This window comes from Drosophila subpulchrella, chromosome 2L (assembly GCF_014743375.2).
Source record: "Drosophila subpulchrella strain 33 F10 #4 breed RU33 chromosome 2L, RU_Dsub_v1.1 Primary Assembly, whole genome shotgun sequence".
Taxonomy (NCBI): domain Eukaryota; kingdom Metazoa; phylum Arthropoda; class Insecta; order Diptera; family Drosophilidae; genus Drosophila; species Drosophila subpulchrella.
The window spans coordinates 334,040-360,136 of NC_050610.1; the positions used below are offsets into that span (position 1 = coordinate 334,040).

Consider the following 26,097-nt stretch of genomic DNA (forward strand, 5'->3'; position numbering starts at 1 on the left):
AATTCGACTGCCTACCTCATCGAGAGCTGCTAACTAGTTGAAAATGCAAACGCAAACCATAAACCGAGAACGAACAGAGTCGGTCCCTGAACCCCCTTTGTGACGCCACCCCCTTGACTTCTCCCCACTGTTGAGCCAACAGCATAGTCAAAGTCTCAGCCCACTGTCCGCCCCCTCAAACCCCTAAGTTGGATGATGGGCCTGGCCCCCAAAGCGGTAAATGGAGCTGCGCTTAGTTCGATCACAAACACACACGGGATGAGCGGCGAGGGTGGCTCACGAACCATAATTGTTGGCAAAGTTGCCATTTCCTGTCTTGGCTACACGGCGAGAAAGTTTCATTCAGGCAGAAACTTTGATTAGTTCAATCAATTGACGAACTCAGCTGGAAATGATGCGCAAGACCCGGATTACCAAATTAGCCAACTGAGAATGGTGAGGTTTACATCAGCTTAAAACCAGAACAAAAGCTACAAAATTTCTTACATCCATTCCTTGACATAACTCCTTGGAGATTCCGAGCTTGTTCACTTATATATTTAAAGAGTTGTCAAAAGTAAATAAGATACACTGTTTCTAATATTCCTAAGGTTTAATGTTTTCTTTTTTAATATATGTCGATTTGTAAACAAATCAAAGCTTTTAAAATATACACATTTTTGATCAGCGTTTACCATTAATGCTGTCGATTTGAAAATAATCGGCACCGAATACGAGCACGCAGAGCAAGTTTGAAAACGTCTTCGGATATCTATATCCTATCGCTTATATCCCATATTGGCCCAAATAAACACACACAAAGTATTGCAGCTTTTTGCTGACACATACATATTCTACTGCAGCGTGCAGTATGTGCTGCCCCAGAACCTCAAGCATAGAGTAGTAAACTATACTACTATATATACTATACTATAGTTTAGTACTATATGCACTGCGTCAACAACATCTTTTGTTAAAAAAGGCCAATTGTAAATAAAAAAAAAGTTGCTTCAAGTCGGAGTTGAACTCTGTCCGACAGGCCCCCATGCCATTGTTACCGCGCATTGCTTAAAATGCGACATTGAGCTATTTTTGCAGCAGAGCACACGAAATTTTACACAAACGCAACCAAAGAGTATGTTGGTTACTCATCTTGTAGTCTATATTATCTTTGAGTTAACCTTTTAAATGAGCTTTGAGCTTATTGCTGCTGAATCGTCAGAAATCTTGTTATCCTCAAAATTTTGGATATGCCCAGTTCTCCCCCAAATCTAAAATGTTTGGTCTTCATTGTGTTTCACGTGCGATTAAAAGAGGCTGTGTGCGTTATTGGCAGTGGCGACCATCAAATCGATCGATACGAACTGCAAAACCAGAGCCAGCTGGGGATGGACCTGTGGTCCTGATGGTGCTGCTGATGGTGCTGCTGATGGTGGTGGTCTGTCAGATCCCTTAACTTCCTACCCTGTCTGCCGACGTCCTTTGTGCTGGCTTTCCTTGCACTTCAATCATAACTGTGTTCAATTGTTGCTTTTATTACCGCATTTTCCTCCACCTTTCCGGGCGAGAAACAAAGGCTGCGAGAGCGGTAGCAAATTGGTTGGCTCTACTTCCTCCTGCTGTCGTTATCCTTTGGGGAATATTTTGTTGCTTTTTTGAATGTTTGTGCTTTTTTTACTGCTTTAGTCGAGCAACCTTTACATGGTGCTTATCTTGCGGCTTGTGTCCGTTCCGATTTTCCCCTTTCCCGGCCACCATTTTCCGCATGAACAGCGGCCATGTGTGTGAGCGGCTGTGTATCTGTGTGCCGATGCGGGTGTCTACGAGAACCTCCTGCCCAGAGTTGGCTACAATTGCGCATAATATAAATTAATAATGCAACAATTGCATTTTGTTGTGCTTCCATCTTCGCATTGTTGTGCCACTGCTGATTTCATTTAATATATTTGTTGCCCTCCACTCGTCCTTATCTGGAAACTTCAGAAGAGAACTGGATGGGAAAGAGTGCACAGATACAAAGTTTCCAACAAATCAGGAGCATGATTTTAAAGAACCAGAATAAATTGGTTTATTATTGGTTTTCCAACTCGCCTTACTCATTACTCATGAGGCCAAATCTTTGAGTATTTAAGTTGTTCGGTATGAGGAGCAAATAAAAAGTTTAAAAATTCAACGTTTTTAGTGAGCTTTTTCAGTCAGTGTATGATTTTTATACCCGTTACTCGTAGAGTAAAAGGGTATACTAGATTCGTCGGAAAGTATGTAACAGGCAGAAGGAAGCGTTTCCGACCCCATAAAGTATATATATTCTTGATCAGGATCACTAGCCGAATCGATCTAACCATGTCCGTCTGTCCGCTAGTCCGTCCGACCGTCTGCCCGTCTGTCCGTATGAACGCTGAGATTTTAGAAACTATAGAAGCTACAATACTGGGATTAGGCATGCAGATTCCTGAGATTCCTGCGCAGCGCAAGATTGTTTCAGCAGAGTGTCACGCCCACTCTAACGCCCACAAACCGCCCAAAACTGTGGCTCCTACAGTTTTAATGCTAGAATAAAGATTTTAGCTGAAATGTATTGTTCTCATCAATTTTTATCGATTGACCCAAAAAAAAGTTTGCCTCGCCCACTTTATCGCCCACAAACCGCCCCCAAACTTCAAAAACTCGTAAATATGAACGTGGATATCTCGGAAACTATTAAAAATAGAGAATTGGGATCTCAGATTTAGATTCCGTAGCCTTGTACGCAGCGCAAGTTTGTTACGAGAATATGCCACGCCCACTCTTACGCCCACAAACCGCCAAAACCTATGACGCCCACAATTTTCAAGCTAGATAAAAAATTTGAACTGAAATGTATTGGCCTCGTCAATACCTATCGATTGACCCAAAAAAAGTTTGCCACGCGCACTCTAACGCCCATAACGCTTAAATCTGTCTACCGTCGGTAGGTGGCGCATTTTAATCTCGCTTTGCTACTAGCATATCTCCATTTCCCTTTGGTCCCTTAAGGTAAGTAACGGGTATCTGAAAGTCGAGGTAATCGACTATAGCGTTTTTCCTTGTTTATTTCCCACTTTTACGAGAATACAGTAGACATGGACGTAACCATTATGTGTGATCTGCAGAACTTGCCTGCCTATAAAGCGTTGGGCACTAACGGTGCCGTACCAAGTCCTTGCCTCTTTTACGACCCGGCTAAGGTCGGGAAGAGTATTTCATTCCTCTGTCGGCTTCTCTTTGTGTTGTTGGTTCCTTCAAATGTCGAACAAGATACGTGTGGGCTTTTTACTGATAATTGTAACGGTAATTGCTGAATGGCAGTGGGTAAGCGAGATTTCCTTTTTGACATTTGTAACTAATTAATGTAGTTTCCGACTCTTAAAACACAACCAAAGAGTCGATCCACATCTTGTAGCGTGAATTTCGATTAAACCCTTTTTCAAAGTGAGTCCTATAAAATTAAACAAATTCTTTTATTATACCCGTTACTCGTAGAGTAGATTCGTCGGAAAGTATGTAACAGGCAGAAGGAAGCGTTTCCGACCCCATAAAGTAAATATATATTCTTGATCAGGATCACTAGCCGAGTCGATCTAGCCATGTCCTTCTATCCGTCTGTCTGTCCGTCCGGATGAACGCTGAGATCTCGGAAACTATAAAAGCAGATTCCTTAGCTTCTTACGCAGCGCAAGTTTACTTCAGCAGAGTGCCTTGCCCACTCTAACGCCCACAAGCCGCCCAAAACTGTGGCTCCTACAGTTTAGATGCTAGAATAAAAATGTTAACTGAAATGTATTGTTCTCATCAATACCTATCAATTGACCCAAAAAAAGTTAGCTACGCCCACTACAACGCCCACAAACCTCCCACAAACTTCAAAAAATCGTAAATATGGACGCGGATATCTCGGAAAATATCAAAGATAGAGAAATGGGCTTTCAGATTTCGATTCCGTAGGCTCGAGCGCAGCGCAAGTTTATTACGCGAATATGCCACGCCCACTCTAACGCCCACAAACCGCCCAAGCCTGTGGCACCCACAATTTTCATGCTAGATAAAAATTTTTAACTGAAATGTATTGGTCTTGTCAATAGCTATTGATTGATCCAAAAAAAACTTTGCCACGCCCACTCTAACGCCCGCAACGCTTAAATCTGTCTATCGCCGGTAGGTTGCGCATTTCAATCTCGCTTTGCTGCTCGCATATCTTCATTTTCCTTTGGTCCCTTTAGCTAAGTAACGGGTATCTGATAGTCGAGGTACTCGACTATAGCGTTCTTCCTTGTTATACCCGTTACTCGTAGAGTAAAAGGGTATACTAGATTAGTCGGAAAGTATGTAAAAGGCAGAAGGAAGCGTTTCCGACCCCATAAAGTATATATATTCTTGATCAGGATCACTAGCCGAGTCGATCTAGCCATGTCCGTCTGTCCGTCTGTCCGTCTGTCCGTATGAACGCTGAGATCTCGGAAACTATAAAAGATACAATACTGGGATTAGGCATGCAGATTCCTGAGGTTCCTGCGCAGCGCAAGATTGTTTCAGAAGAGTGTCACGCCCACTCTAACGCCCACAAACCGCCCAAAACTGTGGCTCCTACAGTTTTGATGCTAGAACAAAAATTTTAACTGAAATGTGTTGTCCTCATCAATACCTACCGATTGACCTAAAAAAAAGTTTGCCACGCCCACTTCAACGCCCACAAACTTCAAAAAATCGTAAATATGAACGCGGATATCTCGGAAAATATCAAAGATAGAGAAACGGGATTTCAGATTTAGATTCCGTAGGCTTGAGCGCAGCGCAAGTTTATTACGCAAATATGCCACGCCCATTCTAACGCCCACAAACCGCCCAAATCTGTGGCGCCCACAATTTTCTTGCTAGATAAAAAATTTTAACTGAAATGTATTGGTCTTGTCAATACCTATCGATTGATCTAAAAAAAAGTTTGTCACGCCCACTCTAACGCCCACAAACCGCCCATGCCTGTGGCGCCCACAATTTTCGTGCTAGATAAATATTTTTACTAAAATGTATTGGTCTCGTCAATACCTATCGATTGATTTAAAATAAACTTTGCCACGCCCACTCTAACGCCCACATCGCTGTGGAGTCTGTGGAGTCTGTCTACCGCCGGTATCTCCATTTTCTTTTGGTCCCTTTAGCTGAGTAACGGGTATCTGATAGTCGAGGTACTCGACTATAGCGTTCTTCCTTGTTTTTAAATGTATTTCGTAGAACAAATTTGAGAAAAAAAGCTGTTTTAACAATATTGTAATCAGAAAATTAAAAAAAAATCGTAGTCAATAATTGTTTACTTTTAAAAATAATAATTTTAAATTACACCACATATTCATTAGTCTTATGCACTCTATTTTCTAGAAATTTCCTTTTGACTAATTCTCTTACACACTAAAAAATCATTGGTAAAATTCCATCGAATTGCAGATGTCAATACGTAAACGTAAGGGTAACTATAAGTAGTAAATAAGTTTGTTAATTTATGAACAGTTACGTTACTATAAAAAAAATTGTCTAGTTGCCGATGTTGGGACCCAGTTGGAAATTACAAACAACATATTGGAAAAAATTTGTAAAGATATTGTTTCATACTTTTATGTTGAACATTTTACGTTAGCATAACTATTAATAACTATTGCTTACTATTGCAATACCAAAGTATACACTTCAAGTGAACGTAACTATGTTAATAGTGGCTTAACTATTAAAAGGTAAAGAAACCAAAAACAAATACATCTACAACCAATTTTAATACAACCATTTTATAGTTACTAAACTATCTGCATTGGTAAATTTTACGAACCAATTTTTTTTTTGTGTACATACAATTTTGATTTCCCAGACTACATAACTTCAAAATACACTTAAACAAATTTCCAACTGTACTATTTCAATTAGATCTCTCTAATTAGAAGCAAGTTAGCTTCAGGCAGAATTTCGATTCCGGCCTATCAAAATGCCATTGACCAAGCAGAAACTCCAATGTCCACGCCGTCGGAAGTTCATTATCGGAAAATATCAATATTAATTAGTATGTATTACGTGACAACTTTTGCCCGGTCCGAGACTCCAAAGCAACTTGGCGAGCAGTTTCGGAAATCTTGGGGAAAGCTGGTCATTATTGTTTTCAAAGCTCACCATGTGATTCAACTGGACTGGGAAATCGGAAAATCAACCAACCCGTCCTCGATGGCTTAACAAAGCGATTGGCAACGACGTTATCATTTTCATCAGGCCTTGGGCTCAATTTTAGTACCATCCCCAACGAGTTGAAGTCGTAATCTATCATCGATGCTATTTAGTGGGCTGATGGAGCTTTGAATTTTTATGATTATTATGTATTTGTGGGCTGCCTGGGCTGTTAAGGAGTAATACCTGCGATAGACGGGTTACTACGACCAATTCTGCTAAGTTAACCATTTATCATCTCTTGGCGTCAGTTTCTCATTAGTTTGGCTTCCCTCACACCAACACACCCGCCGCCATTGCAATGCATTGTTTTTCGCGGTCTTAAACAGTGAAGATTATTGGGGCAAATGGTTCAAATAAGGGGTTGGGGACCTATACGTTTTTAACTTATTTGACTGAAAAAATACTGCTAGCTCTTCTACTGACTTCTGCTTCAAAATCTGGTTAATTGCTTGATTTTTCACAAAAGAAAAATAATAACATATCATCTTAGTTTCAGTTAGTAAGTTTTGTCATTTGTCGATTTTTGCACCCATTGTGTTTGTGTTTTATTCGGGGGGTGGCAAAGTGGCGGTAATGATGACTGACTTCTACAAAGTCGCCACCCCCTTTTTTGCCGTCCTGCCGGCGGACTTTGAACACGTTTAATCTGCTTGCCACAGATTTCTATCACTGTCGTGACTATTTGTTGTTGCCAGAGCCCACTGTTGATGTCGTCAGCAACCGGGCCAAGCCAAGCTGCTTGTCACAGTCTGTGGCTTCGACCCAAAAAGAAGAAAATAAAGCTGTTTTTATTTTGTGTTGTTCGCTCCTTTACCGGCTCTTTTGGGTTCAACATCGGCGCCAATGTCGGATCTGGACGCGGACTCGCCTTTTTTTAATGATACACAATTAGTGGGATGATAAATGGTGTGTCAAGTACAGCTTCATGAAGAAGGAGCTAATCAGAAGGCAGTTCACACTGGGCATTCTGTACACTTCTGCTTACATTTTTCTTTAATAAAACGCATTTTTTTTAAATCTGTTACCTTTTGAAGTTTTTTCATACTTATACTTGACACAATAAATCTTAAATCTATTTTAAAAATAGATTTTCTTAAGAAAATGCAGGATATCTTCCTACCCTCCTAGAGCAAAAGGGTATACTAGATTCGTCGGAAAGAATGTGATCAGGATCACTACCCGGTCGATCTAGCCATGGCCGTCTGTGCATCTAAGCGCTGAAATCTCGGTAACTATAAGAGCTAGAATGTTTGCATTAAGCATGCACATTCTTGGGCACCGCATTTTTGATTCAGGCTAATATTTAATATTTTGTAAAAATCTAAATGAGATTGTGTTTTGATTATCAATACCCTTTTATGTACATTCCAAAAATTATTTAAATCAGCCCATTTTATGAAAAGTAATAACCAAACAATAACAAATATTAAAATATAAATACCTCTTAAGGATTTTTCAAGCAATTTTCGTCACAAAATTTGATATTAGATCTTTTGTAAGTTGAAGCTTCATATCAGAAGTGTTGGTTTTAAAAATCAATTATAATATATATATAATACCCATATAAGGTATTGTAGTTGAATTAAATCGAAATATATTTTCGGTGGCATGGTCACGTCCACTTTGTTATTGGATCCCGTACTTAGTTATAGAAATTTTTTTTCGAGGAACTTAAATAAAGTATGTGTAGTTAGACATCAGAAATTTAAGCTTCAAAATTTATTTATTACAAAAAGTTTTAGTCGATGATAAGCTTCTAAATGTTTTTATTATACTTTAAAAATATCTTATAAGAATGTTGTCTCGTCAAAATAGTGTTGCTTAACGTGGCATCCAGGGTAGGCATGAAATGTTTCTCATACTGAATTTAATCGGATTGCACTTTTTATCGCTCAATAACTTTCAAACGGTTATTTTTATGACAAAAAGTGGTATACATCAAAAGTTAAGCATTCACAAGGGCTATAGAGTTTAAAATATAAAAAGAAATCTGTTGAACAAATATTAAGAAAGTACACAAAAGTTCTTGCAATACCTTTCGATGTGTGTATCACTCGTTATGATCGAACTAGAACGCACACTCTCCAGGTGGGCGTTCGCCACTACGTGGACTGCCGCTTTTAAGAATCGATTCTTAAAGATTCAAATTACAATACTTGTATTAGTCATTTTCTCAGTGTATCTTCTCCTTGGTACCTAGCAACACAACTGAAGATGGCCGTGCCTTTGTTGTAGTTTTCTTTATTGATATCAGCAGCTTTTATGTAGCCACCAAGTGAAACATCTCTAAAAGGTGCAAAAGAATATGAAAAAAAATATATATGTAAATGAAACTGGAATAATAGAAGTCTGCAGGGGATGGAAAATAGACTAATGATGCCAGCACCCAGATATTGGATATTAATTGGTACAAGTAACAGACAGCGCTGGCTGCATCTTCGTCTTCGGCAACCCATGGAGGTTGGAAGCCCTGTGCGAGGGAAGCGACAGAATCAATTAAAATGACTGAAATAAACGGTAGACACAGAAAACAGCTAAGCATTGCCGGGTGGATACCGGGGAACTAATTCTGATTAGCGTCGTCGCAGTCCTGGCAACTACACCCACATAAATTAAAAGAGGGTGGTCGACATCTTGATTATATGTATACATTTATCTGTAGACGTACACCACGACTAAGTTACTATATAGCAATACCCCTGCATGAATTCTATTGCATGTCATTATATTTATTATATACCCATTTACTCATGTAATTGTATTTTGATTTCGAAGTGTTTAGTTAAGATAGAACATACAAGGTGAGTTCCAAAGTAAACAGGACTTTTTGAATCTAGCTCCCTCTAGGGGCGCCATCTATATGTCAACTGGTGCGTTAGAATCTGCTATCGTTTATTGACTTCCAGTAAAAATTTAATGACATTTCATCTATTGGAAGTGAGGTTATTGCGTTTTAAGTGTCAGTATGTTTTTGTCATCGGTGCGAAAATGAGCTTCGAACAAAGAGCCAACATTAAATTTTGTTTTAAAATTGGTAAAACTTTTACCGAAACGTTTCAATTGATGAAACAAGTTTATGGCGATGATTGCCTATCCCGTAGCAGAGTGCACGAGTGGTTTCAATGTTTTCAAAGTGGTCGAGAGGACATAAATGACGGACGAGCCGAAACCCAAAAAATCGCGCCTGGAGAAGTCAAAATTGAAGACAATGCTGATTTGTTTTAATGATTCCAAGGGTATTGTCCACAAAGAATTTGTTCCACCCGGCCAAAACGTTAATGAAGTATTCTACCTTGGAGTTTTAAAGCGTTTGGTGCGCCGTATTCGACGTGCTCGGCCCGAATATCGCGAAGATGGAAGTTTGCGTTTGTTGCACAATGCGCCGTCTCATCGATCGACGCTTGTGTCCGACTATTTGACCAAAAATCACATTTTAACCATCAACCACTCCCCGTATTTAAATTCTACCTTTTCGGAAAAATGCTTTTGCCGATGAAAGGAAAGCGTTATGCAGACGTAGAGGCCATTCAAAAGGCTTGCAAAGGCTAAAACACTCGTTGGACATGCTTTTGGACCGTGCAAAACGCTGTATTAAAGCAGAAGGAGACTATTTTGAATGGAATAAATTGATTTTGCCGAAAAAACTATTTGTTCTGTCTTTTTTTAAAAAGTCCTGTTTACTTTGGTACTCACCTTGTATTATGATTCTGAGTTCATTGTCGTCGCGTACTACACGTAATGACGAAGCGCACCAGGAGGGTGAAAATCTCCAGTGATGGTCCAATCATATCGAACGATACACACGTCGAAAGGTATCGCAAAAACTAAAAGGATTGCATACCAAGACTTTAAGAACATTTATTTGCTTGAAAGAAAGAGCAGTGAAAGGGTAAAAGTGAAAATTAAACAAGGGAGAACGCTATAGTCGAGTACCTCGACTATCAGATACCCGTTACTCAGCTTAAGGGACCAAAGGGAAATGGAGATATGCAAGCAGCAAAGCGAGATTGAAATGCGCCACCTACCCGCGATCTTAATATAAGGTTATGTGGGCGGTAGGCAGACTTAAGCGTTATGGGAGTTAAAGCGGGCGTGGCAAAGTTGTTTTGGTCAGTCGATAGGTATTGACGAGACCAATACGTTACAATTATCTCAGGAATCTGCATGCCTAATCCCAGTATTGTAGCTCTTATAGTTTCCGAGATCTTAGCGTTCATACGGACAGACGGACATGGCTAGAACGACTCGGCTAGTGATCCTGATCAAGAGAATATATAGTTTATGGGGTCCGAAACTCTTCCTTCTACCTGTTACATACTTTCCGAAGAATCGAGTATACCCTAGTAACGGGTTTAATTATGTTTAAAATTGATAAGGAAATATTTAATGTTTTCTAAAAACTTTTGACTTAATCTAGCCCTAGCAAGTATCTGAACCGGGTCCTCTTGCATCAGAGGCAGACGCCTTACCAATTGGGCACCACGGTATGCATTAGCGTGTAAGTTCATATGTAAAATAAACATGTTCACGAAAACTACAAGAGCTAGAAAGTTGGCATTTGGTATGTAGATTCCTGAGCATCTTGCACACAAACCGCCCAAAACTGTGGAGCCTAAAGTTTTTATACCAGAAAAAATTTTGTAACTGAAATCACTTGGTCTCGTCAATACCTATCAATTGACCTAGCCAAGCCCACTCTAACGCCCATAACGCTTAAATGTGTCTGCCTCCCACATAACCATATATTGAGATAGCGGATATCTTCATCTCCCTTTGGTCCCTTTAGCTGAGTAACGAGTATCTGATAGTTGAGGTACTCGACTATAGCGATCTTCCTTGTTTTTAGCATGAAAACTATTGGAGCCACAGTTTTGCGCGGTTTGTGGGCGTTAAAGCAAGCGTTGCAAACTTTTATGCTTCATTTTAGCTAAAATTTTTCTCTATCTTGAATATTGTGGGCGCCACAGGCTTGGACGGCTTGTGGGCGTTAGAGTGGGCGTGGCATGTTCGCGTTACAAACTTGCGCTGCGTACAAGGCTACGGAATCTAAATCTGAAGTCCCAATTCTCTATCTTTGATAGTTTCTGAGAAATCCGCGTTCATACTAATTATTTTTTTAAGTTTGTGGGCGGTTTATGGGCGTTAAAGTGGGCGTGGCTAACTTGTTTTAGGCCAATCGATAGGTATTGGTGAGGACAATACAATCCAGTTAAAATTTTATTCTAGCGTTACAACTGTAGGCTGTAACTGTAACTGTAAAAGACTAGGCGAATAAAACTTGCGCTGCGCAGGAATCTCTAAAATCTGCATCCCTGATCCCAGTACTTCAGACTTTATAGTTTCCGAGTTTACAGCGTTCATACGGACAGACTGACATTGCTAGATTGACTCGGCTAGTGATCCTGATAAAGAATATATGTATTTTATGGGGTCGGAAACGCTTCCTTCTGCCTGTTACATACTTTCCGACGAATCTGGTATACCCTTTTACTCTACGAGTAACGGGTATAATAGAATAAATAGAAAAACTTGTGACCCCCCTGAGCCAAGCCCATATGATTTTCTTTCGCGGCAAAATGCTTTTGTAAATTCAATCTAGTAACAGTTAAAACTTTAAAAAAAGTCACCTAATAACAGTTATTTTCCTAACTTTGGTAATACTCTAGCTTACGGTCCTCACCCACAAAATTCGCGAAAAAATTATCCTCGACGGACCGCGAGTTCTTAAGAATTTACATGAAGAAACAAATGCGCCGTCTGCCATGGTTCTCTTGTAATCGAATTTCAAAGTTAAATGTGTTGCTAAAAAAATAAAGTAGCCTTTTCTATGAATTTGAGTGTTTTGCTATAAAAAACATAAGGGCTTTTTATCCCTTTATCCAAAATAATAAGCATTCTAAATAATGTGACAAAAATGTGTAATTGTTTTTGTAGCAGGCCACGCCCCACAGCCGCGAATTAAATATCCTCGATGGACCGCGATTCCTTAAGAATTCGCGTGACCATCGATGACCAACTTTTCAAAGCGAGTTTGAAGAAATCGGGGTTGTTGACTTAAAGGAGTATTCCATGGACCGCGATCTATAAAAAAGTCGTGATTGCAGACAAAATTAATCTTAATCGATCTACTATTTTTTTTTTTAATTTTTAAGCGATTTCTAAGGCACCCCCTGATTGTCTTTTAATATCATTGCATATTCGAACAAACCTAAAGAGTTATTGGCTGTGAACTGAGTTCTAGGTTTTGACGCTCAATAACTTCTAAACGCGAATTTTTCTGATAATGTGTAAAACGTCAAGAGTTGAGGAATCTCAAATTCTTAGAAGTTCTAAGGGTCATTTCAAAAACAACTGTCCCGTATTTGAAAAAATTCCGATAATCCTGTACTGTTGTAGGCAAATAGTAAAGTGAATTTGTTTGTAAAATTAAAAATCTTTATTTGATTTTCTAAATTAATTTCATCCTCTTTAAAGAAATTCCCTCCCGATTAAATACAAAATACACGCCTTCTTCGATTTTTCTTATCTCCTTAATCGACTTGAAATGCGTTTTCCGAAGTGGTCTCTTGAGTTTTGGGAATAGCTTAAAGTCACACGGAGCCAAATCAGGTCAACACGGTGGTTGCAAACCGATATGCGTCGAATTTTTGTCGTGATGCCAAAACCAAGAGTTTTTGTCCCCCATAATTCTGATGTTTTTAGACGAATTGTTTCACCCAAACGACGCATAACGCTCAAATAATATTTTTTACTAACAGTTTGGCCGGGTAGAAGGAATTCATAGTGCACCACCCTAAGGCATGGACATGGACACCATACATGGACTTAGCTCTAGGATTGGGCCAAATTTACCTCAATTTTAGGACATTTTTTAACATTTTAGGTTACTTTTTCTTTTTATCTTTTACAAACGGCACAATCTCTTAGGTTCCTAACCTGTTCTGGACTACATTCTTGTTTCCACCGGTTGCTAATTATAAGAGTATTCCTTCAAAAACCTTTTACAATACTCCTTGCACCATAATTGCCTTACTTCCCTTCCATTATCCTGAGATGCAAATGCTACGGCTTTTAAAACTGGAAATTAACGTTAGCAAATCAGGTTGCCACAACAGATCGGGTAACGTGGCATGTTGAGTGTTTGCCCTGTGATTCGATTGCTCTGCTGACGACATCAAAGTCGCCGAGCCTAACGCAATTTGCATGGACTATGTCTACCCGAGAGCCATTTCTTGTTGGTATCCGTGTATCCTACGACTAAACGCACCAGCATTGTTATCGGATTGCAAATAATGATGACGGTGGGGTTGACTGCGTTCTCTGTGGGGTAAACGAATTTGGTGGGTGGGCTTTCCAATTGAACTTGACGATATGGTGCACTAACTGTTCCTTTCAAGCGGTTCCTCAACGATGGCATTTTTATACCCGTTACTCGTAGAGTAAAAGGGTATACTAGATTCGTCGGAAAGTATGGAACAGGCAGAAGGAAGCGTTTCCGACCCCATAAAGTATATATATTCTTTATCAGGATGACTAGCCGAGTCGATCTAGCCATGTCCGTCTGTCCGTCTGTCTGTCCGTCCGGATGAACGCTGAGATCTCGGAAACTATAAGAGCTAGGCTATTGAGATTTGGCGTGCAGGTTCCTGACCTTCTTACGCAGCGCAAGTTTGTTTCGGCAGAGTGCCACGCCCACTGTAACGCCCAAAACTGTAGCTCCTACAGTTTTGATGCTAGAATAAAAAAAATTAACTGAAATGTATTCTTCTCATCAATACCTATCGATTGACCCAAAATGCCACGCCCACTTTAACGCTCACCAACTTTAAAAAATCGTAAATATGAACGCGGATATCTCGGAAAATATGAAAGATAGAGAAATGGGATTTCAGACTTAGATTCCGTAGGCTTGAGCGCAGCGCAAGTTTGTTACGCGAATATGCCACGCCCACTCTAACGCCCACAGACCGCCCAAGCGTGTGGCGCCCACAATTTTCTTGCTAGATAAAAAATTTAAACGAAAATGTATTGGTCTGGTCAATACCTACCGATTGATCAAAAAAAAACTTTGCCACGCCCACTCTAACGCCCACGACGCTTAAGTCTGTCTACCGCCGGTGGGTGGCGCATTTAGATCTCGCTTTGCTGCATCCATATCACCATTTTCCTTTGATCCCTTTAGCTGAGTATCGGGTATCTGATAGTCGAGGTACTCGACTATAGCGTTCTTCCTTGTTTATTATTAGTTTCTGCGGTTTCATTATGATTTCTTATGATTTTAACTGGAGCCTCACTGGTTTCAGTGGCGTAGCCAGAACTTGGCGCTTTTCCAAACATATTTGGTGTAACAAACTTTTTGAACCAATGTTTTGCATACGACTTAACCTGACAGGAGGAACACTTCTCCTCAACTAACAAAAACGATTTAAAAGTCTAAAAATTTATCGCCTTAAGTCATTTTTTTCCATTCACTGTCATTTTTTCTTTAAAACAAAAACCGAAAAAATTAACACAATCTTTTTTCACTGAGATCTCGGAAACTTGAAAGTTCCAAGCCCTCAATCAAGAAATTAAATCTTTTACTTAAAAAATGAACAACCCCCGCTGTGATGTGACGGGAAGGGACTAAATTACAGTTAAAATCCCAAAACACGTTTTGTTTTATTTTTTCTTCTAATAGGTAAAAATCTGGCATATTTTTCAATACAATAGCTATATTTAAAATTGCTAAGAAAATATTTAGCACATTTCCTAAAAACTTTTGACTCACTCTGGCCCTAGCGGGCATCCGAACCGGGGTACTCTCACTTCAGATGCAGACGCCTTACCCAATGGGCCATCGCACCATCTAACGCATGAGCGTGTAAGTTCAAGTCGTAAGTAACACATCGGACTGCCGCGCGAAACCCCGGATCGCTTCCATTCGCTGACAAAATAAAAGTGATTGTTTTTTATGGAGATACAATATTAACTTGTATGAATTCACTATATATCCAATTAAAATAAATAAATTGTATTAATATCATGGATAAACATTTAACATTTTTTTTTAAATACCCAATTTTTAGGTCATATAAGGCCTCAAATGTTAAATTTTTAATAATACGGCTCAGTTAGTTTTTCTTAAAATAGTACCTAAAATACTTGATTACAAATTTATAAGCAATACAAATATTATTTCTTTAGGTCCAACATCAATATATAACAGACATATTAAGTTTAAAAAGTTTTTAGCTGTCAAATTTTTCTTGGTAAAATGCAATAATTTTAGGGCCCAAACCCAAAATATTCGTGACCTAAAAAGTCCAAAAATATAAATCTTTAGGCAGTGCATGACCTAAAAATGAACTTTTTGTCCGTTTTTTAATTTTTTAGGTCATGCGTGACCCGAAATTTTGTTCATCATTATTCTGGGTGTATCCGTAAAAAAAGAAAATCAACAAGAAAGGAAGTTAGCTTCGGCAAGCCGAAGCTTATATACCCTTGCAGCTATAATTATTAAATTTAAAAACACAAAAAATGATATTCCCAATAGGATAAGATAACATGTTAAAAAACACCGAAGCTATAATTTGTTTCATATTATTTTCCAACCAATTTTCCGATCGTTCCTAAGGCAGCTATATGATATAGTCGTATAGTTTTCCGATTATTCCTATGGGAGCTATAAGATATAGTTGTCCGATCCGGCTGGTTCCGACTTATATACTACCTGCAAAAGATATAAGACTTTTGGGAAAGTTTCAGCCCGATAGCTTTAAAACTGAGAGACTAGTTTGCGTAGAAACGGACGGACAGACGGACATGGCTAGATCGACTCGTCTAGTCATGCTGATCAAGAATATATATACTTTATGGGGTCGGAAATGTCTCCTTCACTGCGTTGCAAACTTCTGACTGAAATCAATATACTCTCTGCAAGGGTATAAAAATGTGAAAAATTATTTTTTGCGAAATCCGTTCGGCTGTAAAATATCGGCTCTTTTTAGAGCCGAGATGTAGATTACAAAATTACAGGGTGACATAATAGTTCTAAACTTAAAAATATATCACCTAACTTGGTCATGCGCAACTCGAGGTATTTATAAAAAAAGAGATCCAATTTCCGGTTGATTTTTACTAGTTGTGCAACTAGTTACTTCTGAGTAATAGTATGGCATCTACCGAAATCAAATATAATAATTAGGTCAAAGTAAAAAATTATGTGATTAGTAAGATTTTGAATTTACGCCAAGGGGATATACAACTGAACTGGAGCAATATTAGGGATCTCTTAAAAAGTTGACAATAGTTATTGGATAGAGATTGTACAAAATGTAAAAATATTTATCAAACATTTCACGAACATTTATCATGTTCCACCGAAGAAAGCTTCCATAACTATTGCCTGGCTTCACCGAGTACTTCACACGCATAAACCTCTTCAGTCACCTGCAGACAGCCGATGGCATTCAAGCACGGTTACTTAACTGTTACCGCTACTGTACTAAGGGATGAAAGAACCGCAACAGAGGGCACATGGCAACAACGAATGCTGCAAAGTTGTTATAAGGAAACCCCCCTAGTCGATTTCTTTACCACGTCGCGAAAACTCACTCAAAATAAATGCGCAATTAATTTTCATGGTAAAGCTCGAAAGGAACTTGAAGCAAAGGTTGCGCCGAGTAAAGTGAAATGGGAGCGAAGAAAATGTTGTTTCCTACTACAAGTTCTGCCATTGGAGGGCAAAAAATAATAATAACAAGCTGCTTGACTCTGGCGAAAAGTCCACAAAACTTTGCTTAGTATAGAAGCAACAAAAAAATTAAACCAAGTAATGAAAGGCAGCCAAGTAAAAAGCTGTCGAAACATCAAAAATATTATTTTCAATAAAAGCAAGCGTGTGAAGTATTTATTTATTTTTTCCCAGTTTTTGAACTCGACAGATGAATTTTTTGCAGCTAAAAGAAAAATTTTATATAACGAAATACAAATACTCTTTTAATTCTTTATTCTTTGGCATACAATTTATATAAATTATTTATTTTTCTTGCTGTGTGAACACTTATTTTTTTTTATTTCACCCTGTGCTTTGCTGAAAGAATATAAAAGTGGAAATCAAAATATTCGGCGGCCACAAATGAGCAAAGTTTCCAGCTTCCACGTACTTTTTGGGTTCCGTTTGTCCCTATTTTGCTTTTGTTTTTTGTTTCCTCAACTTTAGCGAAAATCTGGAGAATTTATTGCTTTTGAAATGCGGTTGCGCATAAATGTGCAGTGGAAAAATATTAACAATAGAAGAATCTGTAACAACTGCGGTCTCGAATGGAGCCGTACGTAAGTGAAATGAAGAAATGAAATGAAAAATTCTCACATAATTGTAAATGCGTGAGATACTTGCCAAATGGCGAAATTACTAAAATGAAATGGAAAAAGCTTTTCACAGCCGCTTCTGGGCAGTAAAAAAATCAGCTGGGTCACGGGATTCCCCTTTATTATACCAGTTACTCGTAGAGTAAAGGGGTATACTAAATTCGTCGGAAACTATGTTACAGGCAGAAGGAAGCGTTTCCGACCCCATAAAGTATATATATTCTTGATCAGGATCACTAGCCGAGTCGATCTAGCCATGTCCGTCTGTCTGTCCGTCCGGATGAACGCTGAGATCTCGGAAACTATAAGAGCTAGGCTATTGAGATTTGGCGTGCAGATTCCTGAGCTTTTTACGCAGCGCAAGTTTGTTTCAGCAGAGTGTCACGCCCACTCTAACGCCCACAAGCCTGTGGCGCCCACAATTTTCATGCCTGATAAAAAATTTTAACTGAAATGTATTGGTCTCGTCAATACCTATCGATTGATCATAAAAAAATTTGCCACGCCCACTCTAACGCCCATAACTCTTAAATCTGTCTACCGCCGGTAGGTGGCGCATTTCAATCTCGCCTTGCTGCTTCCATATCTCCATTTTCCTTTGGTCCCTTTAGCTGAGTAACGGGTATCTGATAGTCGAGGCACTCGACTATAACGTTCTGCCTTGTATTTATTAAAAATGCCAATTAAAACAAGTCAGTTAAAAACGAGTATGCAGATTCTAACAATGCCCATCAAGCTAATGTTTGCTTTAAAAAGTCACACGACCACTCTACGGCTCATAAACCGGAAAAGACTAACGCCCACAGGTCGCATACTTCAGTCGGTAACGTCACTATCAGTAGTGACGCAATCTAAAGGCGAATTAATTATATCCGTTACTCGTAGAGTAAAAGGGTATTTTGTATTCGGGGAAAACTAGGTAACAGGTAGAAGGAAGCGTCTCCGTACCCATAAAGTTTTTAAGTTGGTTAAGAGAGTAACTGAATCTAATCCGGTTTAAGCGTTATGAAATGAAATACACTTAAAAGAGCTTTACGTTTAAAGGCATTCAAGTACGTAATCCATTTTTTTTGTGCTTGCAAAAATATTAAAAACGGTTATCCGGACAGAACTAATCAATATTCGAGCCCACAGACCGAAAAGGATTTAATTCCACATCAAACATGCATTGTTTGGCGGTAGGCCCAGCATAAAGTGCATGAATATTTCATTCTTAAACTACCCCCCTGGAAGGCGGCCGACATAATTGAGTGCTCTTTTATTTAACATGCAAAATTAATGACCGAGGTCTACATGAATTCAATGAAACTATAAATCAATAAGCGCTCAAATGCCCATTCGCCCAGTCTGAAGTGGCGGATAAAAAGAGTGGCAGCAGGAGAATAAAACTATTGCTCGCTTTATAAATTCACTGGAGTTTACCAACGAAGCACAGAAATTATAATTTCAACCTTTTTTCCATCAGCAGTTGCAGTAGCGGTTTGAGCAACGTATTATGTTTGCTTTGTATACCCTACTGCAGTGTTTAGGGAACTGAAAAAAATATTTTGCTTAAAAAAATATTTTTTTGTATACTGTGAAACAAATTGAAAACGTAACAGATATCTAAAAACAATTTATATGAATGGCTCAAGTTAAAAACAAGGAAGAACGCTATAGTCGAGTACCTCGACTATCAGATACCCGTTACTCAGCTAAAGGGACCAAAGGGAAATGGAGATATTCAAGCAGCAAATCGAGATTGAAATGCGCCACCTACCGGCGGTAGACAGATTTAAGCGTTATGGGCGTTAGAGTGGGCATGGCAAATTTTCAGTTAAAATTTTTTGTCTAGCATGAAAATTGTGGGCGCCACAGACTTGGGCGGTTTTTGGGCGTTAGAGTGGGCGTGGCATATCGCGTAACAAACTTGCGCTGCGTACAAGGCTACGGAATCTAAATCTGATATCCCAATTCTCTATCTCTGATAGTTTTCGAGATATCCACGTTCATACCTACGATTTTTTGAAGCTTGTGGGCGGTTAGTGGGCGGTAAAGTGGGCGTGGCAAACTTGTTTTTGGGTCAATCGATAGGTGTTGGCGAGACCAATACATTTCAGTTAACATTTTTGTTCTAGCATCAAAACTGTAGGAGCCACAGTTTTGGGCGGCTTGTGGACGTCAGAGTGGGCGTGACACTCTGCTGAAACAAACTTGCGCTGCGTAAGAAGCTCAGGAATCTGCAAGCCAAATCTCAATAGCCTAGCGCTTATAGTTTCCGAGGTCTCAGCGTTCATCCGGACGGACAGACAGACGGTAAGACGGACGGACGGACGGACGGACGGACAGACGGACATGGCTAGATCGACTCGGCTTGTGATCCTGATCAAGAATATATATACTTTATGGGGTCGGAAGCGCTTCCTTCTGCCTGTTACATATGTACTTTCCGACGAATCTAGTATACCTTTTTACTCTACGAGTAACGGGTATAACAAGAAAGAACGGTATGGTCGATGCGATCGACTGTCAAGTACTCGTTACTCCGCTAAGGGGAGATGGAGATTGCACTCTTTACTTGCTTATAACTTTTTAATGAATGGTCCAATTTAAAGTAGATGTATATTGATAATCAAAACAAAATCCCATTTACTTTTACTTACAAATACCTTAAAATGTAGGCCAAATCCCAACATTGTAGCTTATAAAGTTTCCCAGATCTCAGCGTTCATACGGACGGACAGCAGACGGAAATGGTTAGATCGACTCGGCTAGTGATCATGATCAAGAGTATATATATTTTATTGGGTCGGACTTGCTTCCATCTACCTCTTACTTACTTTCCGACTACTCTAGTATATCCTTTTACTCAATAAATAAATAAATAAATAATATTTTAAGGTACCTTAAACGCTAAAACGGCATACTAAAGCTTACAAACATTTCTTTTAATACCTGTTACTCCTAGAGTAAAAGGGTGTGTTAGATTCATCGGAAATTATGTAACAGGTAGAAGGAACCCTTTCCAAACCTATAAATCATATTTATTTTCTTTCAGGATCACGAGCCAATTCGATCTAGCCATGTTCGTGAGTCTGTCTGTCTGTCCGGAGATCTCGGAAACTGTAAAAGCTAGAAAATTAAGATAAAACATGTAAATTGTCGAGCTTCTTGCACAACGCATGTATATTTTAACAGGGGGCCACGCCCATTATAAGGCCCAAAGGCTTAAAACCTGTCTAGTGCCGTGGCGCTGGCAAGTGTAATGTGTGCCGCGCTAAACGAAATGCCTTTGAATTTTATATTATTTGAAATTTGAAACAGAGTAACGGGTATCTCATAGTCGAATCACTCGACTATACCGTTTCTTCTTGTTTAATTTTACTGTTGACGGCTAAATCGTTTGAACCTTCGACTCCCTACTTCTACTAGTTTTTAAGCCAGGAGTGAGTGGGCTTAGTTGGACAAGGATTCTAGGGAAAGTCCGCAGCTGGAAGCGGCTGTAGAAAAAATATGTGGGGGGAAGGGGGCGAAAGTACAATAGCGCAAAAGTTTCAAGTGGACTCGCATGTTGTGGCAGGGCTGGTGGGAGTTGTGAGGGAGTAGGTTTGGGGTCCGGAGAGGGGTCATGAGAATGTTGGTCGTTGGCATCTGTTCAGCGTTGTGGCACATATTCCACTTTTGTCTTTTATTGCGTGTTGCTGGTTGCTGCAGCTTGTAGCTCAGCTTGGCGGACCCGGACGCCAACCCGCCACCAGCTTGTATTTCATTGTTTTAAAACAATGTTTCTCCATTTGGCTGCGCTTCTGACTTTGATTTGCCATCCCGCTCGCACGCCCTTTTATTGTAGTCCGTTCACATGCTTTTTATCCGACTATGCCCACTGTGCAACGTGTGCTTTAAGACCTTAAAGCTTTCGTATACATAAAGTTTTAAACATACACTGGTCGGCATAAGTATTTTGACGAAACTAAAGTTAAATATACTCATAATTTGAACTTACTTCTTCTAAACTTTGGCATCAATGGAAAGGTAATTTAAATGCCGTTGGAATGAGACAATACATTTCTTAACCCATTCAGTACTTATTGAAAAGGACGAATTTGTGTAAAATTCAACTTATTTACCTATTTTCCTCGTTTTGAAAACTTAAATTTTATCATGCAAAAAGTTTCTCCTTTGCTTATATTGCTTTATAGAAACATGCATTCGAGCCATGTTTTTCTTTTTTCGTACAATTTTTTGCCGATTTTCAAAATGATTTTTGAAAAATTATTTTTGCAATTACTATTATTTTTGTTTGAAGAAACTTGTTGCATCAAAAAATTTAAGTTATTCAACTTTATTTATTATAAAGACGAGGAAATAAGTTTAAAAAGTAGATTTTAACACAGATTCGTCGTCTTTAATAAGTACTGACTGGGTTAAGAAAAGTATTGTATTATTCAAACGGCACTTAAATTACCTTCCCATTGATGCCAAAGTTTACAAGCAGTAAGTTCAAATTATAAGTATATTTAACTTTTGTTTCGTCAAAATACTTATGCCGACCAGTGTATATCTTCAAAACGATCTAAACATACTAATTTAGATTCGAGCTTTTTGAAAGCTTGGTCATCGTGCGAATCATTATCGTCGTTGATGAAAAATTTATTCTCTGGCACGCACTGAGTCATATCCTCGATAGTATAGTGGTTAGTATCCCCGCCTGTCACGCGGGAGACCGGGGTTCAATTCCCCGTCGGGGAGGCGTGTATTCCTCTTTTTTTTCATATTTTGGTTAGTTTGCCCTTTCAATTCAATATTCAGTGTCTGCATAATAATAATAATATGTATGCAAATAACAAAGAATTGTTCAAGAATTGTTGTTTTTTTGTTTAAGAAAAATACAATATTTATTTAAAAACTTTTTGATTGATCGCGATTTCTCATTTATTTCCTATACGAATCTCTTTTGTTTGAAGTCGAAAGCAACAACAACAAATTGCTTTTCTAAAGAGAAAATTGTTTTTGTGTACTTTTTTGGGACTTAATTCCTCCACCAAGAACAGTCAACAAACAAATTAAGGTGATACTAATAAATTTTAAACACTCAACAAAATGCAAACACAAACCGAAACCTCCAGCCTTAGCACTGTTTGTGGTTGTTTCTGTTGTTGGTCACGCCCCCTTACTCCACCGCCCACGGAAAGGGCACTTAAATAAGTTTGGGAGGAATTTGGCTGGCCATTTTGGTGGTTTCCTGTTTGTTGTAGCTCATGGCGTACCTTAACAAAGTTTCTCTTCAAAATTGAGTTGCCTTCCTGGCTGCTATGCGAATTCAATAAATTTGCCCCAAGACATGTGGGTGTGGGAGTGTGCGTATGTGCTTGGGACAGGCAAAGCGAATCTGAGGAGATGCAAAGAGAGTAGCAGCAATACCAGAAACAGAAATAGAAAGAACGGCAGCTAAAGGGAAAAGTTTTCACAGGTCCTGTAATATGAAGACCGCAGACCAGAAACAACATTTCCCAACAGTGGCGTAGGGAGGATATTATCAAGGGGGTTGGAGGGGAATAATAGGTATACCCTTTACTCGTAGAGTAATATGGTACAAATTTTTGATCAGGGTCACCATCCGAGTAGAACTAGTCAAGTCTGATGCCTAGCAAAATATAAAAGCTAAAACGTTGGGAAGGTTGTCTGTTCGCCTCTACTCCAAAAATTGTTTATTTTGAAGTTGGTTAGCTGAGTAATGGGTATCTGATAGTCGAGGCACTCAACTGTAGCTGCTCTCTTGTTTGTCCTTTTTAGGTTTTGGCCAAAATCACCAATATTAGAAAACGCAGGCGAATTAACATTTTTATAAGAGGGAAGTCCATATGATGCTGTAGCACTATATTTACCAAAAAATAGGCGTTTCTTCTTTATCTGATGCAAACAATGATATGGTGCAGTGAAGCCCCTTTCTTATTAATTTTCCGCCATTTTCTGCATGCATACATACATGCGCAGTACACCTGCGGCTATGATTTCAAAAAAATAAGAATAACACAAAACTGGTGAAAAATTGCAAGCGAAAGGGCAAAGGAATCTGGGTTACAAACTTTTTGGAATTGTATTCTCTCTCTGTGTGCGCGGTTTTTGTTGCCCGCTTATTGCCCTCAAAGGGAATTTATGCCAACGCGAATATTTCCATTGATTTTAGTGTTCTTATTGCCATTTTTCCATCCGCAATATAAAGGAACCCCAACGGTATTTGCATCTTTTAAACTACGTTTTGTTTCTTTGGTTGGACTCTCTTGTCACAAGCAAATAAATTGCTGGCTGGCTGGAAAACAATCGCAAAAAAAACAAAAAAAATCTGAGGGGAAACCCAGAAAAACCAGCTGCAACGGAAGCGAGCGAGCAGCGAACCAAAAAGGCAATATGCACAAAGGGGCAGGACTGTGCAGGATTCCATTCCGCTCCCAATTCCGAGCGCCATTCGATTATTCATTTTACCGACAGTCGCCAGGCACTGTCCAACACAGTTGCAGGACGCGATGTGCATTACTTAAATGGAGCTCTAATGGCTGCTCCAATTGAAAACTAATCAGTGAATTGAATGAGTTGTCAAAAAAATGGGGTAGCAAATGGAAATCACTGGTCTGAGTATGTGCTATTAAAAATGTATATCGCTACAAACTAATGAAAGTACGTCCAACGCTCAATTGACGAAAAAGAGTTTAATTAGTATTGCACTAAATGGGGCTCAGAAGACCCAAATCGATAAAAACCTTTAAGAAAATTGACAGGAGCAATTATTTTAATGCACTTATATACACTTGTACCGTTAAAAATGGTCTTTCCTACGAAACTTTTCGGAAAGGGAGTGCGAGAAAGATGGAAATGTTCAAGAACAACAGCGTCTTTTTAAATTAAACTATTTTTCTAGTTTTAAAGTATATTTATACACAAAACAAAATAACATTCACGCTTTTACAAAACGCGTCTGAGGGCGTTATAGTGGGCGTGGCACATTGGGATGACAAGAACTTTACGAGAACGACTCCTGTGCGTTAGATGAGCACATATAATACTGCATATATCCTAAAAATACCTTCTTGCTGAAATTCGACTGATTAGGTAAAAGTTTTAACTAACATGATTTTGAAATTGTTGTAAGACGACCCTGGTAAAACATTACATTAATGTAATTTTAAAATTTGCTATGGAATTCGGCGACCTAGTATAAGCCACCTTACGTTTCCCCTTAAGTAACTGCACTCTATTAGCATCTCCATAAACTTTCAGTTTTTCAATTCATCAGTTGCCAAGGTGATAATGCCAAGGCAAAATTATTGCCTTTGAGAGGTCCCGACCCCGACATGCCAAGGAGAGAAAAGACCTGGATTCGACTTCAGCGCTTTCCTGTTTTTCTCTTTCATTTTGACAAGTATTTTCTGCGCTCGCCCTTATCTCTTATTCTTATCATTGTCTTTGCACTTCTTCTGAGCCTGTGGCGCTTTTATCTTTACTTTCAGTTTACTTTATATCTTTTGTACTCTTTATGTCTTTTGTACCTCTGGTACGTGTGCTGCACGCTTGCCTCCGTTTCCAGCAGCGTAAAATTAAAAAGCTCAGGCCTCCTTGGCCGGTTTCAAAGCAAGAGGCTTCCCAACAACCTACCCCGCACTTCAGACTTTCGGCTTCATCGGCTTTCCGTTTAAATAAATAAGGCGCTGCGCAAGAAATTTACTCCGACAAAGTGCTGAGCAGGCTGAAAACTCTTTGCCCGGACTTCGACGAGCCGCAAGCAGTCGAAAGGATCTATAAATTGTGTATGCCTTTAGTCATAAAATCATGCAATGCTGACACTGACGATTCGAATGCTGAAATCCGATCCAGTGGATTTGTTTAGACCTTTTGTCTGCTCCAAAATATATTCATGAGCATTGGAAGCAAACAAAGTCTAAAATTAAGAACAATTATTGAACATTAAAATCACTTGGATTGACAGTTCCAAGTTTGAATTAAGAAAATAAAATATAACTAAATTAAGTTATTTAAATTAACTTACTTGTTGTACAGAAATAACTATTTACTCTTAGAACATAAATAAGGGTCATATGGCTATTTTAGACTCCTATATTCGCTAGGACACCAGCTGGGCGAGCTGTGGCTGTGTCCCCAAATCGAGACCGAGGCGTCGATGCAAATTTGCGGGCGGCTCAACCAGCTCTAGTAGAAAGTTAAAGCCACGTCCACTGTGATCTGGCCAGTTGCCAACGCTCGATTGGACACCAGTCGCTCGCAGAGATGGGAAGTTGCTGTAGTTATATTTCCCAAACTGTTACTTTCAGGAGGTACGTTTAACCTTGAGTGTAACTGCGGATTTTGCGTGGAAAGTACCTATAGCTTTTTCCAAAATTGATATATTCGTCAGGTACGTTCTTTTAAATATGGGATTCTTCTTTCTCGAATAGGTGTTCTTCAGGTGTGTCAAGCAACCACATTAAACATCAGGAATCAAAATTTGTAAGCACAGTTTTAGTTTATCGCAGAGTATCCCATTGTTTATGGGGCGTTAGACTTAAAAAACAA

The 26,097-nt window shown here is 39.1% G+C and overlaps 1 protein-coding gene and 1 non-coding gene across 2 annotated transcripts in view; both read left to right on the top strand.

Moving 5' to 3' along the window:
* LOC119548602 (semaphorin-1A) overlaps positions 1 to 26,097 on the top strand; it is a 206,700-nt gene that overhangs the window by 91,121 nt on the left and 89,482 nt on the right. The gene's annotated exons all lie outside the window — the stretch shown is intronic.
* Trnad-guc lies at positions 22,210 to 22,281 on the top strand. The gene has a single exon. It is a non-coding gene; the product is annotated as a tRNA-Asp (tRNA).